This window comes from Schistocerca nitens, chromosome 1 (genome assembly GCF_023898315.1).
Source record: "Schistocerca nitens isolate TAMUIC-IGC-003100 chromosome 1, iqSchNite1.1, whole genome shotgun sequence".
Lineage (NCBI taxonomy): Eukaryota > Metazoa > Arthropoda > Insecta > Orthoptera > Acrididae > Schistocerca > Schistocerca nitens.
In genome coordinates, this window is record NC_064614.1 from 285,895,216 (window position 1) to 285,918,150 (window position 22,935).

A 22,935-nucleotide genomic window follows, 5' to 3' on the forward strand; every position below is an offset into this window, starting at 1 on the left:
TAACTATCTGAATAATTTCTTTTATCGTACATTTCTTCAGTCCCTTCATCATCTGCGGAGCTAGTTGGAATTTAAACTTGTACTACTGTAGTAGTCGTGGGCTTTGTGTCTGCCTTGGCTACGATAATGCGTTCACTATGCTGGTCATGGTAGTTTACCTGTATCCCTATTTTCTTGTTCATTATTAAATCCACTCCTTCAATGCCATTATCTGATTCTGTGTTCACCTGGCCAGAAGCCCTGTTCCTCCTGTTACCGAACTCCACTAACTCCCACTACACCTAACTTCAGCCTATCCGTTTTCTTTTTAAAATTTTCTAACCTACCAGCCTGACTAAGGGATCAACACTGCGATCTGTAGATCGCCAGTTTTGTTTCTCCTACTGGGGACATCCTCATGCATAGTCCCCGACCGGAGATCCAGATAGGGGATTATTTTACCTCCGGAATATTTTATCCAAGACGACGCCATCATCATTTAACCATACATTAGATCTGCATGCCCTGGGGAAAAATTATGGCCGTAGTTTCTCCTTGCTTTCAACCGTTCCCAGTACCAGCACAGCAAGGCCGTTTTGGTTGATGTTACAAGCCCAGATCAGTCATCCATCCCTGTTGCCCAGAAACTCCTGAAAAGGCTGCTGCCTCTCTTCAGGAAGCACACGTTGGTCTGTCCTCTCAACAGATATCCCTCTGTTGTGGCTGTACCTACGGTACGACTATATGTATCGCTGAGGCACGCAAGCGATCCAACTGACAGCTACGTCCATAGTTCACGGGGTCTTAATGATTCAGGGGGTGTTAATGTCGCTTTCTACTGCAAAAATGATGCTGCTGCTAATAGAAATTCGTTCTGAAACTAAAATTCGTAGTTGGAAACATTGCACGAGCATGGTTGTAATGCTATATTATTAAATTTTAATCGTACTGTGGAACTGTACATTTTTCCGTTAGGCCTTGTGGTCTAGTAGTAAAGCGAGTGCATGGAAGCCGAGAGGTTGCGGCATCAAATCCCTCTCCCTTTAATCTAGTCTTCAGCTGTCAACTATGTGAGGAGTCACTAGGAAAGACACGTAGTTATCATTCCACATACGCTGTTGGTCTCCTTTCCCGGCATTGGCAACTGGGCTAAGTTAGGAACACGCAAGTCGCCGAAGTGGCACCCAATTGATAGACTTGCACCCGGACAGTGAGATACTCGCAGTAATGTATATATACATATTTTATAGTAATCGTATTTGTAAAGGAAGTTAAACAATTAGTAGAAATGCACATTTTTACACCTTACTTGTCCATAAACAATCGAGCAACATGAGGTAATAGTATAAACATCCGTTGCCGCGGTACAAGACAGAGACTTTTACTAGTTAGAACAGAATGAGTAAGTATTTAGCCCTCGACATAAAATGAATAAATTAAATTTACTAAAGAAAACAGTAAAAATCGCATTCAGAGAAAATGAGCAAATATTTTGATGAACTTTATTTACATGCTAAGTCTGGATGGTTTATCAGGAAGCACAGCACTTTGGAAAATCTAAGTTGTATTTCAGAACAACGCCTCACAACTTCAATAGTTTTGTGTTTCACAAGAGACACCAAAAAGAAAAAGAAGGAAATCTACTGGATGTGCAAGCTTTTTGTTATTGGCAACCATTATTTATTTCGTGACTTAAATCACTTTTCTTTTCTGGGCACTGAAGAAGTAGTGGTTTCCAGTGTGAAGACTGGTTTAATACAGCTCTCTGCGTTAGTGTATTCAGTACAAGGCTCTTCATTTCTGTATAACTGCTTCAACATATACCCATTTGAACCTGTGTATTGTACTCAGGCCGTGGTCTCATTAGGCTATACAATTTTTACCATCCACACTACCTTCCATTGTGAAACTACCGGTACCTTGATTTCTCTGGATGTATACTACCAATTGATCCCTTCTTTTAGTCAAATAGCACCATAAATTTCTTTCCTCCCCAATTCTGTTTGGTATATGTTCAGTTACGCGCTCAACCAACCTAATCTTCAACTTTCTCCTATAGCACCACTTTTCAAAAGTTTTTATCCTCTTTTCATCTGAAGTGTTTATCCTGCCACGTATCATTGCAGTACAAGCCTACACTTCATACCTGTAAAAAGACATCCCAACACTTAAATTTACGTTCAATGTTAACAAATTTTTCTTTTATGGGAACGAAGTTTACACAACAATAGAACTATAATTTCTAAGAAAAATACATCATAAGCAGAATGTTAGTAAAAGTGTTTTATCACATTTAATTAGAAACAATCACGTTATCGTCAACGGGACTTCTGAAATCGACATAACGGAAACTAGGCTTCTGATAAACTATTCATGATGAATTTTGACATGAGTTCACCAGTATCCTACGAGGTATGATGTGCCATATACCTACATGTGTGTTCAGTTGTACCCTGCTAGTGTTTGCTGACTTGCTTGTATAGATAGTATATGAAATAGAGGAATCTCTTTACATAACATGTGCAGTTTGCGTCGTAGTCGGACTTATTGACAAAAGTAACTGCTTATTTTACTGATTTCCTTGTAACAATTAGTAACCACATGTCGATTAGAGAGCGTAACCGAAAGCTCTGAACCTTTCTTCAGATTGCGTGTTTTGATTACTTAGGAGTGTGGGCAAACTTCTTTTTCTATTTTGTGTTGTCATTTGTATTATCACTGACTGCAAAATTGTCTCAAGAGTAATAGAACAAGCAACCAGTCACTGATGAGTACTATAACGTCATGAACAATTGATAACTGCTCATAGTCTCTTTTTCATTTCATAATCAAAGTCCAGAATAGTCTGTAGCTATCGACTAACTTCACCTGATAAACCAATTTGATGATCAGTACCCAAGGATAAACATGAGAGATTTTAATAAAGCCTTCATCTACTGTTTCATCATTATCATAATCTTCTTCTTCTTCTTATCCTGCACTTCATGGCTGAGGCACTTATACCTGTTCTGTCTTTCCTTTCCACTGCCACTTCAGTTTGGGTCTTACTACGCCCCTTCTTTTCCTTGGCGGGTACAACAAGACCAGATGGAAGATTCTTGAGTTGGGTTGTTTGGGGGAAGAGACCAAACAGCGAGGTCATTGGTCTCGTCGGATTAGGAGAGGACGCGGAAGGAAGTCGGCCGTGCCCTTTCAAAGGAACCATCCCGGCATTTGCCTTGAGCGATTTAGGGAAATCACGGAAAACCTAAATCAGGATGGCCGGACGCGGGATTGAACCGTCGTCCTCCCGAACGCGAGTCCAGCGTGCTAACCACTGAGCCTTCTCGCTCGGTGGGAAGATTCTGTAAGCACTCATTCTTTGTAGATGATGTGCCCATGCTATTTTTTTATGTTTAGTCTTTTCACTACTATGATAAATATCTAGTTTATTCCCAGTACCTTCATTCCTCGTACATCTACCCTGGTAACACCTCTCCCTTTCCTAGGAAATCTCATTTATGTTGTTTATATTTTTTCCTTTGTCGCCTTTTTAGGGGTCCAGGAGTCACTTCTATGCAGCACTACAGGCGGCGCCGTGGTTTTATAAAATTTTACATCCTTCCGTATTTTGTACTGGAATGTTTTGGTTATCATTCCATGTATTGATAGATACATTTCAATCTTATTTCATATGTTATCTTCCATGTCATAGCTTGCATTACATACCAAAGAGTTAAATTTCGACTATTATCTATTATAATTTTTGAGTGTATGTGGTATTTCTCATGATGAGCCATCATTTTAGTTTTGTTCGTCGACATTCGTAAGTTATATGCCCTTTATAGACTACTTTGAAGCTCGTCTTCGCTTTCGTCCAAAATGGTAACATTATCTGTACACATAGGAATATTAACGTATTTATTTCTATTAATTTTTATACCCAAATTTACTTTGTATCTGCAGTTTTTTATCAAATCATTTATATACATAGTAGACGTAGTTGGTCTTAGGCTACAGCCTTGTTTGGGTCCCTTATTTGAGCTCATTTCTTGAGTTTTATTATTGCCAACTTATTATTTTTGTGTCTGTTTATAAGCTTTCTATAGTTTCAGTAAGATGTCTAGGGTAGCCAGATTTATTCATAACGTCCCACAGTTTCTTTCTGTCCACACAGTCAAAAGATTTGTCAAAGTCAATAAAAGCTATGTGTGTTTCGAAACTTAATTCTCGTCGTTGCTCTAAAATTCTATGTTGGTAGATATATTATCATTGCATGAACAACCTTCCCGGAATCCCCATTGCTCTTCTTAAACGATTATTGTACATTTTTGCATACATTTTACAGGCTGAGTATGGAAGTCTACATCCTCTATAAATTTCATAAAGTTTTTTTTTATTTTTTCCTAAAATTCGATATCACTTCTGCTACTTTCCAAGAGTTTGGGATTTTATACCAGTGCCAACATTCATTAAATAAATGTAATAATCAACAATCAAGAAAGAGCCAGCGTATTTTAAAAGTTCCATATTAATACAATCTGGTCCTTATGATTTTTTTTTTGTTTTCATACTTTTTAAAACTACAGGCGGTTCATGTATTATGACTGAATCCACCATTCTGTTATGCAATGTGATCTCCTCCCCCTCCTTCAGTTGTGGGCCTTCTATTCACCTAATTTTTTTAGTAAAGTTCTTTCCACTAACCTTCACAATAATATTTATTTGTGCACTATCTTTCTCCATTCTGTTTTTTTATGGATTTCTCTTTCATTAAAAGAAAGTTACTATCATTTATTGAACTATCTTGTTTACAGTTAAGTTTAAGTGATTAACATCTTTAATCGAATAATGACGAAACGTTTCATTAACCAAAACCGCCCAAATACAGCTCGTTAGGACCCGCCAGGTGAGGCCCACGCCTCTCAGGAGGTGGGAGACGGGGCGGGAAGCCGAGCGTTGCGAAGGCGGCACTCTGAATGCACAGCTCGCCTTCCAAGGGCCTTCCCTCCACTCAGCCCTCCATGGATCTGCCTTCCTCTAATAAAGTCAATTTGCCTGATGGCTGAAACTTTTCTCAAGAGCGTTAAACAGGAGGCGTCAACTCTGGTGAAGTTCCCTCCGACTTAGCGATAATAAACTGCCGCTAAAATGACTCACCGCCTCGCCGGGGCGGAAATCACTGAAGTCGATACTCGGCGCCGGCCGACGCCGTACCGCGACCATTTTCTTTTCAAAAACGGTGATTAGTCTCTTATTTACCGAATGTAAAAACTTCGAACATTCCCCCTAAAACAAACAGAAATCTCATTATTTAGAATAAACACACATCCGCTCCAAATTGAGAAGTTCCGGAATGGAATCCTTTGATCCCCATCTCCCACCTGACAAGTGCCGCGAGACCCGGTTCCGCCCGGAACTTTTTACGGGATGGAGTTGCGCGCCGAAGAAGAATATACGCAGAGCGAACGCCTGAAATAGAATATGTTTGGATATGATGTCGTTTGACAAGTGGATTCTGTTCTCGCAGAAATAAACATAACAAACTTAGAGACCTTTGTTTCGCCGGCAGGGATTCGCCTGCCTGAGTTTCGCGAGCGCTCGCTCGCCGATATTGAATTCACGACCAACTTTTCAGACTGCTGCGCCTCACTCCATGGCTGAGCCCGCTGCGGTCTTCACTTCGCAAACAGCCTGCGCCACAGGTGGACCACCCCTCAGCCCTGCCTCTCCCGCTACTTCGCATTCTGCGAGTCTTTCTTACAGGAAACCTCTTACGTTTTGACATTCATCATTAAAACTGTAAATGTCGTGTGACTAGGGCCTCCCGTCGGGTAGACTGTTCGCCGGGTGCAAGTCTTTCGATTTGACTGCACTTCGGCGATTTGCCCGTCGATGGGGATTAGGAGAACACGACACCCAGCCCCCGAGCGGAGAAAAACTTCGGCCCAGCCGGGAATTGAACCTGGGCATTGAAGATTGATTTTTTTTTTTTTTCATTTGAACCATTTGAATGGGCCTGGCGTGTCAGCAATACAAGAGGGGAGTAGTACCGGCCGCCTGCATCTACAATCCATCTGACGTAGTCAGGTGAATTACAAACTAATCACATTCTGTACAATAGAGAGCTTTAAAACCCCTGATAGTAATAAATGAGGGGATATGAGATCTCAGGTCAATTCGGGCGACACGAACACCAATTTACACTTTATAATCGGTATTTCCTGATCAGAGTTCTGAGGTAATTGGAAAGTACATGCCTAATACTATTGTAACTGATCTCAAAGAAGTTTGTAAATTTTTACAGAGCGAATTCCTAAACTGTGACGTTACGCACCTCACCGGAATTGTGGTGATATTCTGCCATCCCACTAGTGGGTGTCATATCCGGTTGCAGTCTTCATCCTTCAGTAGCTTGACATGAATAGTGTTGCTAATAAAGTCGTACTGCAGGCCGAGGACATCGTTTTCTGGTACCCCGGTACCGTAAACTTTCCGATAAATCGCATGTCGAATTCCAGGATCTGAGGACGGCTGACACCAAAGGTGAAACTAAACTTATAAAGTTGAATGTCGCACTTGAGAGTCCATTTCACACTATAGATTTCACTTGTAAACAATACGTGTGCTCGCTGCGGCCGCAAAGCAGCAAGTGCTATACGAGGAACAGAATTGGAAAGCTCATGACAAACATTGATCAGTAAAGGTGTCTAGAACTTTATTCAGTAATACAATGGCCTTCAGTATGCCACAACATGGGGGTAATGTATAATTAATAATCGGATGAACTTTCGACATTGCAAGCTGCAGGATATTTCTCATACAGATATAGAAAACATAAATTAAAACAGCATCTACTACATCGAATGAATGCACTTTCCGCGGATGCACAAGGGATTTTCAGAGTTTCTGAGGAAAAACAAAACTCGTTGACTTTTGAAAAATTTCTCGTTCTTTCAACAATTCGGATGCATACCATGCAGAAACCAACAGTTAAGTAAATATCGGTGCCGAAATTTGCCAGTGTATGATTGAATGTATTTTAATAGCACCAACACTAGAAGCAACTTCTGCTTCGTTAACAATCAAATATGAACAAGTCTGAAGCCACTTGACAAAGCTTTTAACTTGCCTACAGAAATAAAATTGGATAATATTTGTTGTAGTAATAAAAATACTAAAGAGCCAAATAACATTGTAAATTAAAGAAAATTAATGTAAATACACGTATCTTTTCATCATATTATCTTTCAGATGTAATACGTGTGAAATAATATGACTAGTGCTGAAAAAATAAAAATAAAAAAAGGAATGAGCAGGACTCGATCCAGCGGTCACGGAGCATAAACGCTAACTGTTTGGTTGCCGCCATCTTGTACTTTTTTTTTAACAGGAAAGCAGGGTAAAAAAACAATCTTTATGCCACTCAGCTACCGGGGGCGTACACATTCATCATTTATATTACAGAATATAATCGAATGTGTCATTAGCAGCCTTCTTACTACAATATATTTTCAGAAGGTGTTGCCCCACAGCTCTTAAATATTTGAAGAAAGTCGTGATTTACCGCCAAGAGCTGCTGATAAAATTTCTTTATTTAACAATAAGTTTCGGTTCACATATCATAATCAGCTTCTTGTAAACCAACTGAAAGACATATAAAGAGAATTAGGGGAATAAATTGTCGCAATAATGTAAAATGATGTACACGTTAACGAAAATCCACATGTAAGAAAATATAACATACTCACATAAAATAATTTACAACATCTTACAAGGCAATATAAAATCAATGGCGTAAGATAATAAAGTTCGTGAATTCGTCTCTGGTAATACAACACACATAATAATGTAAGCAGTTATGAACAGAGCATATCATAGAGACACAGATACATTGGATTTATACAGAATTACCTGTTGTCACATAGTAATATAAATAACACTTTCAATCATACAACTGACTGACTATGTTTGCATTCATCATATATCAACAGTCAACGCTACGAGCGAAGGCATACTGCATACTGTAAACTGCACTGCTAGTCACTGTTTACCAGTTGAGACAACGATGATCTAGAGGTTTGCATACATCAATAGTCCCAGTACGATTTTAATTGCTAGCATGTTATGATTATATAAGGTGTGTGCGCTATTTTTGACACCACTGATTTTATATTGCCTGGTATGATGACGTAATTGCTTTTATGTGACAATGTGATATTTTATTACGTGTGGGTTTTCGTTACATGTACGTAACAGTTTAATCTTGTAATGCTATTTATATGGTTTTTCAGTTGGTGTACAGGAACCTGATGACGGTTCATGACCCGAAACTGGTTGCAGAATAAAGAAAATTTATCAGCAGCTCTTGGCGGTTAATCATGACATTCTTCTAAGCACAACCTCTTGACCTTCATTTTGACATTTTATATACACGACTCCTTTTTATATGAACCTTTTTACAAACTGACATTGACCGCTATATTATAGACTATAATCCAATGTGTTATTAGGAGTCTTCTTAGTAAAAGCTTCTGACCTACTCGTACATTGTTACATATATATGAGAGTAGCAAAAATGTAAACAAGCAAGCAACAAGATTTGCAATTATATCTGGATCTAAAACATATAAAGCACCTTCAATTATTTCAATGGCCTGAATCACTCTGTGCAAACTGTGTAGAGGGCAACAACAATATCATTGTCTGCTGTCTTCTGTGATTATAAAAAGCAACTCATTCACCACATCGCTAAGCAAAGTGTGGTACGCTATTACTCATTAGTGAGAAGACTCTGTAAGTAAACTTTTCCCACTTGTCACATAATGAGGTAACCTTGAAAGTGCTAAGTTCTACAAGATTTTTAAGCGTATGTTTGGAGTTTTTATGGATGTGTGTGTGAGAGAGAGAAAGACAGTGAGAGAGTGAGAAAGAGAGAAAGAGTTTATGCCTTTAATTCATTAAGTCAGGGAACAATCGTATAGTACTGTTCTTGCTGAAAGTTAACTATACATACGGGAATGACGTTACATCAGTCTCCTCCTACAGCATCAGCATACAAAATGTCTATTGAAGAAGAAATTTCCTCGTAGTAAAGATTCGTAGTAAGAAATGTCTTCTGAGCAGAGTCATGTATGCATTACTTTGTTTCTTCGGTGAGGTTGGCCAGGGAACCTGACGCTAATCTCCAATGGTTGGAAACGCAGGTCTGAACGACCTCCACTTGACTGGTAGCCTCGGGGCAGAAAGAACACCTACTCTGAGAGTATTAGACGCACCTCACTGAGGGATGTGGCTTTACTGTTGATTATGCGTGCCGCAAATGACCCTCATCTACCGTATTACTTATTCACTCTCGAGATGAACGCACCGTCATTGAAGTCTCATTCCAGTCGCTACACGGCAAACACATGGCGGTATGCTGCGGAATTAATAATTCTTAGAGCCGAGGGATCGGGGTGGTGGCAGAAAGGGCATCCAGCCACTCTCTGCAACTAACACTGCCGAATCCGTAATAACAAGGCCGACCCCACGTTGGAGCTTGACAATGGCCCAGAGAAAGAAAGAAAGAAAGAGAGTTCTCCATCATTTGCAACTATTTTTGTTCTTTGTATTAATTATTTTTGTCCCCATTATAATTACAGAACTGCACTTAGCTGGCCCACACGACTTGAGTTCTAAAATCACAAGAATAGCAATCCAAAGCCCGATTAGGCCCATAAAGACATTCTTACTTCTCCGGCTCTTCCTTTATACCATGTTACACTACTTCTCAATTTGTTTCCTCTGAGCTGTTGTAACTATATTTGGTGTAACATTTCGTCTAGTGTACGTTTCAGTAACACGTGGCCACGCACAGTTTTTGGCCCTGTGTCTATACATATTGTTTGAGATAACAACCCAACCGGTTTTACTAACTGTACTTACAATATAGAGATTTACACTACATCGTTTATCGCTTTCTTTAACACAAACTAATAATTTTTCGATTATTTCCTCCTAGGACTCCCTAAACTTGTAATTACGTATGCTTTCGACAGATAACGCTACGCGAACAAACAACGGGCATTTACAGGGGATGGAGAAAAATATGGAAACACCGCGAGAAATGCATGCTCAAACTTAAGTGCGGATCCTGCAGGTTGCGCTGTTGCAGCTGAACACGAACAGCACCTGTGCAATGTCCTCAATACGTTACTTGCGTCAGTTGTGTTCACAACAGTGTTCTGAGTAGGAGCGTGGGCGAAATGTTGTTGCTCGTATGGTGGCCGAACTATTTGATGTTTGAAGATTCATATCGCATACAGGGAAAGCGGAAAAACATCATCTGCCAAGTCGAAAGAGAACGAAAGTGTGCTGAGTGATCCTGATGGACGGTCCTTAAACAGGACTGTGACAAAAAATAAAAGGACGACAGCTGCAGAAAAGAACGTCGCACTCACGAACTCTGACAGCACTAAAACATCACGAAGAGAGCTCCATAAATATGAAATTGCAGTGTGAACTGAAATTCCAAAACCACACATCAGTGATGCAAATGCCTATAACAGTAAAATGTGGTGCCGAAGCCAAAAAATCTCGAAGAAGGAGCAATGGGGAAGGAGGGGGGGGGGGGGAGTGATATACCCGGATGTGTCTTGCTTCACAATTTTGATAACTTCTGGCCAACTTTAGGCTTTAGGTCCCAAGAGTGAAACAGGGCGGGGGTTCGATGATGGTTTGGCAGCCATACTGTGGTATTCCATGGCCTCCTTGGTTACTCTGTAAGGTAGCATTATTGACAAGGATGATGTAACGATTTTGGCTGATCTGGTCTGTCCTATGGATTCACCACGGGTGATGTCCGCCCGGATAGCTGAATGGATGCCGGCACGGTAGCTCAGCATGTTTGGTCAGACGGCTGCTCGCCCTCTGTAAAGGAATCAACGATCAACTTGAACGGATGTCTCGTGACGTCCGCCCAGACCAAACGCAACGAACAATACAGAACAAAATTTAAAAAACGTGGTCAGCGTGACGGACTGCCGTCCTAAGGGGCCGGGGTTCGATTACTGGCTGGTTCGGGGATTTTCTCCGCTCTGGAACTGCGTGTTGTGTTGTCTTCATCATCATTTCATTCCCATCCGGCGCGCAGATCGCCCAATGTGGCGCCGAATGTAATAAGACCCGCACCAAGGTGACCGGACCTGCCCCATAAGGGGCCTCCTGGCGAATGACGCCAAACTCTCATTTCCATTTTTTACCAACTGTGATGCTTGTTCTAAGATGACAAGACCTCCATTCACACAGCTTGTATCGTCTAGGACTGGTTTTGTGAACACAAGTATGATTTGTCGCATCTACTGTGGTCACCACAGTCATCAGAACGCATTACTATTGAACCTTTGTGGTCTACTTTGGAGAGAAGGGTCCACGATCTCTGTCGACCTGCATCATCGTTATCCGAACTTGCCACTATTTCGTAGGAAGAGTGGTATAGGAATCTCTTGAAAACCATACAGTAGCTGTATTTATCGATTCGGAGACAACTGGAGCTGTTTTGAATACCACCGAGATGGTAAGTGTTGTGTTCTCATTGTTCAATATTTATGTCCAGCCTTTGAAAATGTACTCTCTTTCAGCGTGCCAAGTAAATTCCTCGCTGTACGAGTCCACGAGATGCAGTGCAGACATGGCACAGATTATCCTTGAGCACAGTCACAGGATCAACAAATAGGTTTCCAGTTTCAGGGATTAATTCTGTCAGTACATTCACATTAAAGTTAAGGTTATGTCCTTTCTTCAAGAGATACACCAGAATTCTGTTTACTTAGCAACATGAGCACAGTAACATAACAGGAGTTTTTCTTTAAATCCTGTCCTAAGAATTTATTCAAGTGTAAGTAGGCTGTATAGGGTTTTTAATTGGTAACGCCGCGTAGCGCTCTGTATGAAAATCACTGGCTGTGCTGTGTGCAGTCTGTGGTTAGTTTCCATTGTTGTCTGCCATTGTAGCGTTGGGCAGCTGGATGTGAACAGCACGTAGCGTTGCGCAGTGGGAGGTGAGCCGCCAGCAGCGGTGGATGTGGGAAGTGAGATGGCGGATTTTTGAGAGCGGATGATCTGGACGTGTGTCCATCAGAAACAGTACATTTGTAAGAATGGATGTCATGAACTGCTATATATATTATGACTTTTGAACACTATTAAGGTAAATACATTGTTTGTTCTCTATCAAAATCTTTCATTTGCTAACTATGCCTATCAGTAGTTAGTGCCTTCAGTAGTTTGAATCTTTTATTTAGCTGGCAATAGTGGCGCTCGCCGTATTGCAGTAGTTCGAGTAACGAAGATTTTTGTGAGGTAAGTGATTTGTGAAAGGTATAGGTTAGTGTTAGTCATGGCCATTCTTTTGTAGGGATTATTAAAAGTCAGATTGCGTTGCGCTATAAATATTTTGTGTCAGTTTAGTGTTGATCAGAATAGGTAAAGAGCGAAATGTCTGAGTACGTTCAGTTTTGCTCAGCTGTTTGAAAATCAAATAATGTAAGAGATTTATCAGCATAGTAATTCATTAATTTTTCTAAGGGGACGTTGCATATGTCGACCCTTAACCGAGGATACCTCACTGGAATCTTCTGATTTTTTTCTTGTAGTTTGTGTAATTAGTGTAGCTTTTGTTTATTGCTAGCGCGTAATTGTAGAGAGAATCTCCTTTGTAGTTGCAGTCTTTCATTGTTGTACAGTAAAACAGTTGTGGCATGCATGTAGATTTGCACCGAGTATTTTGTAGCAGCGCTTGCAATTAACTAGATATTATTTTCAGTGCTATGTTAATGTGTTCTCTTATTTTTGCTCTTCAAATTTTGCTTTTCTGTGTTATCGTGTGAAATATTGTGACAATAATGTCGTGTGAAAAACGTAACACTAGGCTCCAAAGAAAACTGAGAAATAATAGTGACGACGAGCGTAGCTTATCAGCACCACTGTGTAATTAATTAACAGACATTCGAAGTAGTAATTTGGTAATTGTGCGTAGGGAAATGGAGCGGACGGCAAATAATTGTGTAGACAGTGAAACAAGTAGTGAACAGGGAAGCATTATCGATCGATCGGTCGGCAACAGCTCGCCTCAGGAATCCGAAATGACAGAACACAATATTGCAAATAGTGAGGACTCAGGTTTTGGGTCCTCACCGTATTCTCAAATGAGTCAAGACACATTTTCTGCTTGTCAAAATGTGAATGTTGCCGGTGAAGATGCACTGCCAAAAAGCATATAGAAACAGATTCCAGACACTAATACATTATTATTGCAATTAATGCAACAAATAGAACGAAATCAGAGACAAACACAGCAAAAGCTTCAAAAGTTAGACACAATGGAACAAAATCAGAGACAAACACAGCAAAAGCTTCAAAAGTTAGACACAATGGAACAAAATCTTCGGAAGTTAGACACCACGCTTGAACAAACACGTGCAGATTTAACTACTGAGTTACATAACATTGAATCGAAATGTCAAAAAGTCTGTAATGACGTAAAAACACAAATTTGTGAGCATTTTCAACCTATTTTTTCGCGGAATGAAAATGCATTACAGAATCACGAAGCAGCCATAAAAGAACTGCAAACTATTGTTCATGAAAATCATGAGACCTTGCAAGCTAAAATTGACTCAGTTGCATCTACCGATTTGGTTACGCAACTTGCAAAAACTCAGGAAAACTTAAAGGACACAGTAGATACTTTGAAAATTGGTTCAGAAAGACACATGGAGGAAATTAGTTCATTATCATAGAAAGTAGTTGAACTTACGGATCAGCTAAATAATTTATCTACGAAAGTAGATGATAATCTGAATGACACAAAACCGGTAGTCTTTAATGACACAGAAGAGTGCGTACAAATTAGGAAATACAAACAAAATCAGAATCAAATTAATACGCAACACCAAAGAGAAATCCGGGAAGTACAAGATCAGCTGACACAGGTAATACAAGAATTACGTATTTCAGAGGACACTCGCGCTCCAATACGGGAAGAGGGACATAGAAATACGGAACAGCCACAAAATAACACGGGGTACTTCGGAAATTATGAAAGAAATTGGCAAGGTACACCGAATTTTGAGATGGAACCGCCGAAACGAAGTAACAATGACCGATATGCGACTCGCCGACATGATGATTTTGACTATAAGCTGTTTATTACTACATGTAAATTCAAAACATTTAAGAATTCCGGCAACGACATTCATCCACAAGCGTGGCTTCATCAGTTCTCTCATTGTTGTCCTCCCAACTGGTCATTACAGCACAGATTAGAATTTATGTGTGGCTACTTAGAGAATGAACCAGCTGTAAGAATGCGATCGGTCATTCACGATTGCCACAGTGAAGGAGAATTTTACCATGCCTTCCTCTCAGCATATTGGTCTCAAGCCACACAAGACCGAGTAAAACATAGCATCATAATGATGAAACAATCTGAATTTTCCAGTCTTGTGAAATATTTTGAAGACATGTTGCACAAGAATCAGTACCTTTCAAACCCATACAGCCCCTCAGAACTCATCCGCATTTGCTTAATCAAATTACCTGAACATTTACGACATATTATTTTGGCAGGACGTTGCAAAGACGACATTGAAGCTTTTCAGGGACTGTTACAAGAATTAGAAATTGACTCTGACAATCGCGGAACGCGAAAACAGGAACAAATGGCTGCAAATGGCTCTGAGCACTATGGGACTCAACTGCTGTGGTCATAAGTCCCCTAGAACTTAGAACTACTTAAACCTAACTAACCTAAGGACAGCACACAACACCCAGCCATCACGAGGCAGAGAAAATCCCTGACCCCGCCGGGAATCGAACCCGGGAACCCGGGCGTGGGAAGCGAGAACGCTACCGCACGACCACGAGATGCGGGCAAAAACAGGAACACAACAATTACAGGTCACATCCATCGCAATTCCGCGATGAAAGAAATAATAACTGGACACGACAAGGCTATTCTCACAATGTAAATCGTGACCAAAACAGACACCACTCGTATGACAACCGTTGGCAGAATAATAGTTACAGAGAAAGATCGCTTTTCCATAGTAATGAATGTGACAGAGACAACCATAGAAACAGATAATATGGGAACCAAAATAATTATTATCAAGGGAGACAAAATAACTTCAGACGCAACGGTCCACCACGCAGTTACAATTCCGGAAGAAATTCTCCACCACATGACTGACAAACAAGAAACTATGTAAACTACCGACAAAACGACAGACCTGAATTCCATCAGAACTGGCGAGCCTCAAACAGGGTAGGGCCTTCTCGTCAAGGTGAATTTGTAGAAGTTAGGTCTCCTGATCCCAATAACGACGCGCGCCAATAGACAATGGCTCGCGCCGCAGGCAGCCACGTGCGCCGGCTGGCTCAGCGAAAAATAACATAGACGCTAACCTGGAGAAAAATTTTAGCATTCCTTACCGACGTATACAACATGATAATTGCTTTGAAGTTTAAACTCTGTCCACTAGGAAGAGTAAAGGATTGCACCACATTTCACATGTAAAACCATTTATTGAGAGATAATCTGCCTTTTAACTTAGTCTTTCCTATAAAATTTTTCACTTCACGTTACTAGTATGCGTTGTCACACCTGGAAACTGTTATCATGCAACAATGTTTTGAAGCTAACTATCGAATCTAGAACCTAGGGAACATATTAAGAGAGTAATTACCACTGCATTATGATAGTGAAAAGAGGACACAGTGTTACTGTGTGTGTACATTCTTGCTTGTTAGTTGCACGATTATGTAACGACTATAAGGCTTACATACTTAGAACATATACTGCTAATGAGATTTTAATGCAACATTTTGGTTTGAAAAGACATTCTTTATTTGAAGTAATTTCTGTGAGATTAAAGATGACTTAGTATTTGATTTCTTTGACAGCTACACGATTTTATCACGACGCTACTAATGAGTGACAATTTACAATGTTGCTTTTGCGGTGTTTCTGTTTTATATCTGCACAGTTTTTCTGTATTTTCTGGAAAGTAAAACATGTTTTAGTAGTAACTTTTGTGGTATAGCTACAATGAGACAGCCTTTTCCGTAGCACAACAATACGTTACAGCACAGTACTTTCTTCATCATGGCAATAAGCGTAATAACTAAGATATCTATACTCAAAGCATTTCCCTTTTGTTTATCATGAGGTAAGTACATTGACTTCTGCAGAACTTAGCTTTTGGAGGACGATAACTACGACACTTCCACAGAGATTATCTTACAACAAGACGCACAGTTTAGCGCTACAGTACACGTATTTGAGTGATTAATTTTGTACTTAAAACATTTATTCTTAAAGATTTTTGAATTACAAGGATACAAAGGTTTTCCGTGATACATTTCATTCCATTGCTCTAATTTGTAACACCTGAGGGTATAATTACATTAATCCTCAGGGGGGTACACGTTTACTTTGTGTACCAAGTGTATGGCAAACACAAGGAGCCCTAGCTACTATGGTGTTTCCTTATACAACATTACACATCGGTACCATTTCTCTGACACAGAATTACACAGCTATTTGATTATTTTAACAGAGAAGCAAACATATTTTTACTACATCAGTGACAGATGTTTACGTAATTACACAGTTGGATAACTTCACAATTATGAAATTGTATTTTGTCTGTCCTTTGTGAACAGTTCATATATTTTTGGAACCATTGTGATACTATGAGAGCTTTGAATGACGTATTTGGCATGGGATAATGATTTTTAAAGTACGTTTGAGGTAGATGACATTATTGAAATGAGCAGAGAATTTTCTTTAGGTTTTGATTTTATTGGAGGGAGCTACGACGATTTTGAGATTTGACTGAGGTGTTATGATATTATTACGACGACCATGTGTATTTTGCTGTTGAGGTATGTTTATGATCAATAAGCTGATGCTATATGAGGAATTTGATTATGCTATGTATTTATTGAGATGAAATATTGAAGAAGTGTCGACGAATATGTATATGTGTAATAAGGTAAGGAATAATGACTAGTGGTTAGGGACTCTTACTTGTGAAAAAGGATGCTGGAAACCAAGAATCGTACTTTAAGAGTTATGAAATGTGTGAAAATGCGTGAATGTATCACAATGCCGGCGAAAAATTTTTGGACACTGTTATATTTATAGGATTTTGTTTCTACACATTTGAAACGCAAATTCTCGACCTGTGAAAATTTTTATATGAGACTGTCACTGTAGTGCAAACGGGTGTCGTAAATATTTCGGTAAGAAAGTAGGTCACTGTAAGTACCCAGCAGCGCAACAGTCACCTGGAAAAAAAGTAATTAGTGTGTGCCTTTCAGAGGCACAGGTGGAGAGAAAAAAAAAGAGGCCACTATCCTCGCTATTGACATTCCTTTGTAGAAAGCATCGCAAATACGACACGCTCATTACTTGGAAACATATTGTACTTTGTGCTACTTACTGAAATGCTTATGAACTGATGGGAAATATTCTTACATCTGCACACCTGATTATGACAAGCGTCTTTCTACGAGAATTGAGAGAATTTCTACTAACTTATGAAATGCTGCATGACTATTGAATGATATTTTTATGCTTTGCTTTAGATAGTTGCTTATTTCATTTGATATCTGGTTTCCAGGTGTGTTGCATCATTGGTTTTATAAAATAAAATTAAATGCATTTGCTAATGTGAACACTTTCTGTCAACAGATCTGTTAGATAATAATTTTGTGACCCACATTCCGCAAAAAAAGGAGCACTTGGAAAGGAAAGAACAATAAGAAGGGACTAGTAACAGTAACTGCATACATAATTTTCTTTTCAAGTACTTGGTAATTTTTATGGTGGAGTAAGTTGTGGTGCACCACTTTAATTACATAGACATTAAGATGTGAATATACATTTCCCTTATCTGCATTGTTGTCTTTAGTGTAATATTTTTTCTGCTTGAGCTTTGTCATGTTTAGGTGTAAGTTACAGCATTTACTGCTGCTGTTTGCCAGGCATAGTGCTACTGAATTTCACTTTTTATTACTCTGTTAAGCCAGTTTTACTACTGATTTATTTTTCTTGTTGCTACACATTGGCTCATATTAGTTGTAATGTTGCATTTGCTCTGCTAATTTAGATATACTGCTGCTTGCTTTGCCAATTTCATTTTTTTTTGTCATTGCTGTTTGTTTTAATTGTTTTGTACTGCTGCATTGCCTCGTCCCTTAGTATGTACATCTGAGCTCAGTAGATTTAAGTTAGCTTAAGAGGGGGTAGACTATATAAGAAACTAACTATGATGAATTGGAAGAAATTCATTGAGAAGCTATAAGAAAATGGTTTGGCCAAAAAAGTAGTGTACAGTGGAGAAAAACTATTTTTGAAAGAGGATGTGAACAGAATACAGAAAGCATGCTGAATAGGATTTTTTTGGTGGAAACAAATGTTGAAATAAGAGGATAGACCTATGGAATGAAGTTTTGGGTTGGACTGCAGTACCAAATGTTACAGTGAAAACGAACCCTGTCCTTCCCTTTTGTGTTATTTCGCTATGTGTTTGTGTACCCTTGTGTATTTGTGTTGTTCCTGTCTTTATGTGTTTATCTGATAAGACTTATGTTGTAGAATTTTTCTAATACTCAGCCACATTCACTATAATGAGGAATACAATTATCCTCAAATGTAATTTGCATTTATAATATGTTATTTACTTTGTAAAGATGTTTAGACATTATTTATTCTGTTTTGTTTTAATGCTCACATGTGAATTTGATGTTTCGAAAGTTATTCTGATCTTTTATGTATGTACTTATGTCGTAATTCCTGTAACACTGATGTATCTGTTTATTTCTATTCTTTTGTAAAGGTTGTACTACTACAAAAGTTATCTGTATTGTTATGTTCTTTAATGATGTATTTTGTACCTTTGTAATTGTATTCTTATGTTGTAAATTTATAATTAGACACCAGTTCTTAAAATTAAGTTTCATTTCACTGCACACGATTTTTTTGGTCATATGTGAGTAAAAAAGGGGACTGGTAGCATTTTAACGTGTGTTGATAATTCAGGAAGGGATTGGTTAGCAGCATTGCTGGTTCTAAGGACAATTCCAAAAACTTTGTGAGTTCACAAGTGGTGGTTTATGGACTTGCTATAATCTCCGCAAGACTCTTCGATGGTGATTGTGCACCTGCACAGTTGCAACAGATGGCTGCTGGCCATCTCTACAAGGACTACAGTGGGTCTGCATCTTTGATGGCCCACCAATACCGTAATCTCTACCAGGACTACAGTGGGTCTGCATCTTTGATGGCCCACCAATACCGTAATCTCTACCAGGACTACAGTGGAACTGCTCTGTGATGACCTACCTACCAATATTCTTCAACTTCGACTGGCTCTGCTGTGGGTTTGCTCTGTTGTGGCCCATTACCTGTCTGCATGTCAAGAGTCAGCACAGTCTTTCCGTTGGAAGGACAACACTACTTCTTCAAGACTGCATGGAAATCCACTACTTCTGTGTGCATTTTCTTTTACTGCTCAGACTTTGAGAAAAACACTGCCATTTTACTGTGATGAACGATCAGGACTGTCGTTAAGGACTGTGAGAAAATTTTAGCTTTTGACCAACATTGTATCAATGAGTGTGTGCATTTGATTTCTTTGTTATAATAACTGTCTTTTTTTTTTAGTGTGTATTATTTGCCTTTGGGCTTTTGGAAGAAACCACGACACAGCAATATACATCTACAACTATGTTCGTCAACTCATCTTGTGTATTGTGACAGAGGGTCGTTTGCTTACCAATGTCATTTGCCCTCTTTTCAATTCTAGTCGCGAATGGTGTGCGCTTGATAAGCGTTCGCGTGAGCGCCTATGTCTCTTATTTTATTTCAGCGGTCTTTCTGCGAGAAATACGTACGAGTAAGCACTACATCGGTTGTCTCTTTTATGAAAGTACGCTCTCGGACTTTCAATAGCAAACCACACCGTGATGGAGAACGTCTTTCTTGCAGTATACCACTGGAGTTGGCTGAGCATCCGTGGCACCTCCACTTTACTAAACGTACATGTGAGGGAACGCGACGCTATTCTTTGGATCATCTCTGCTTCCTTTATCAGTCCTGTGTAGTACGTGTCCCAGACTGACGAACAATATTCAAGCATGGATTGAGCGAAGGCTTTGTAGCTACCTGCTTCGTGGTTGGATTACACTTCCTCGGGATTTTTCCAATGAATCTCAGTCTGCTACACGCATTTGCTGCGATTAGTTTCACTGGTTTGTTTCACTTTAAACTACTCTGCACTCATTATTTCAAGTATTTAACTCACCTGACTGCTTGCAATAATTATTATTACACAACTGTGGAACAGGTGATTTAGTCACACAATAATGGGTCTGTCTATTTATGTTTAAGACCTTGACTATGTTGTGAGTTAGCTGCCAATCACTGTACCATGTCTTGCTGCGTTGCACTACTAATTTCTACGAGGATAATTCCAAATATAAGGGCTCCTATTTTTTATAAATACAGAACTTTGTTTGTGTAGCAGTTGGTCACACTGCTACGAAGAGTGCTTCTCGCGCTGTGGGTAAATATGCGCACGCCGCACTGAGGCGCTCAGTCTTGGTTCGGCAGCCGTTGAGAATGGAGCTCCCGTTCGATGTTAGCGCCAAGTACGAATTGCGAGCAGTTATTCGATTTTTTGACGCAAAGGGAACTGCGCCGATTGAAATCCGTCGCCAACTGACGAAGCGTATTGTGAGTCGTCCATGGATGTCAAAAATGTTCGTAAGTGGTGTAGAGAGTTTGCAGCTGGTCGGACCGAAATTCACGACGAACAAACGAGCGGGAGACTGTCAATTTCTGAGGAGACAGTGTTGAAGGTTGAGCAAACCATGCGTGAAGATCGGCGGATCAACCTGGATGATCTCTACACGTTGGTTCCTGAGGTTTCCCGAAGCACCGCTCAAAGAATTTTAACGGAAACATTGAACTACCGGAAGGTGTGCGCAAGATGGGTGCCACGTATGCTGACTGAGGACTACATGCGGCAACGAGTTGATGCTTCTCGCGCATTTCTTCACCGCCTTGCAGCCGAACAGGACAACTTTCTGGACTCAATTACCAAGGGTGACAAAACCTGGGCATGCCACTTTACAACTGAGACCAAGCAACAATCACGCCAGTTCATAACTTTCTGAACAGCATGGTGGCGAGCTGGTATGACATGGGTATACAAAAACTGCCACAGCGCCTACAAAAATTCATCGACAGAAATGGTGATTATGTCAAAAAATAGCTAAATGTTCAAGCTGTAAACTGATGTAAACCATTGTAGAAATAAACAGGTCTACGTACCTATAAAAATAGGAGACCTGGCTTTTGGGATTACCCTCGTAGCATTGCGCCGTCTCTAACTATAACAGCGTCAGAATAGTAAGGGTATATTGCATAACTATAGAAGCTACTTTTCCATTTGGAGATTTCTTTCACTTTAGAATGCGTTCTTCTATTTGCTAGAAACCCTTCAAACTAATTGCGAAGCTATTCTGATAATAGGCTCGTATTTTGATCATTAGATGATCGTCCAGGACTGTACTGAACTTACTGCGGAATTCAACGTACGAAGCGTCATCGCGGTATCCAACACCTTGTGGCTGCCACGGACAAGTAGAGTGAGCTGGAGTTAACACGACCTGTGAGCCACTTAGATTCCTACAGAGGAAATCACAGATCTCCATGACGGTCATAACAAGCTAGCATAAAACACGTTCTAAAATTGTACAACAGAATGACATGAGCGATGTAGACGTACAGCAGTGTGCTTGTCCTCCACGCTCCTTCTTGGAAATGGAAATGATCTGTGCAGTTTTCTCATCACTAGGATCACTTCGTAGGTTGATTATTACAAAGAAAAAGACAGCAACCAGCCACTGTAACTCTAATTTTGACGTTCGTGTGATCATTGAAAGGAGGAACAATAGCACAGTCCTCCGCAGTCAGTTTTGGAAGAAATATTTTAGTATATCTGCATTCTCCACGTCATCCTCAGTTTCGTTCCTTTATGGGCACAGTGTTTCTGAACAGATGGCGTTCATCCATTTGCTGTTTTAACATACGAACAAAGCTTCTGAGGATTATTTTACACCGACGGAAAAAAATCGCAAAACGAGGAAGGAGTTGTTCGACACAAACGAAAATCGGATAGCCTGCTTCTACTTCTGAAAGATGATGTCTATTGAAATTTTGCACAAATCGAATAAGCGTGGCGCTAGTAGCGAGATTATGAGGATGGAAATCAGGTTTGCCTAAAATACACGCTGTAACAGTCGTGAGCGTTAGTTATCTTTGAGATTGCACGTGATGAGTTGGTGTTAGTCAAGAATGCCTTTTTAAGTCGACAAAGACGCCATTATCAGCACCTTACTGTTTCAACGACGTCGTGCAATAGGCCTACGAGAAGCTGGCTGTTCCTTCTGCGATACTCTGCATAGAGTTGGCAGTTAAGTAGCCACTGTACATAATTGCTGGCAGCGCTGGTCACGAGAATGTACGGTCACAAGAAGATCGGACTCCGGACGGCCACGTGGCACTACGGCGAGGGAAAACTTCGCGTTCGGCGTTTGGCTCTGGCGCATCGTACTGCATCTGCAGCAGCAATTTCAGCAACAGTTGGCACAACTGTTTCAAATTGGTTACTTCAACGACAGCGACGAACCAGACGCACTGTATCGTGCATTCCACCGACACCAGTTGAGCGCCATTGTAACTTCAGTGGAGACAAGGGAGAGCTCAGTGAAGGTCAGGGTGGAGGTCTGTTGTGTTTTCTGTTGGAAAGTGATTCTGCCTCGGCGCCAGTGATGGTTGGGTGTTGGTCAGAAGGAAGCCAGTTGAGGGCGTGCAAAACATTCTGTCTGCGTGCTAGACATACTGGACCTACATCTAGAATT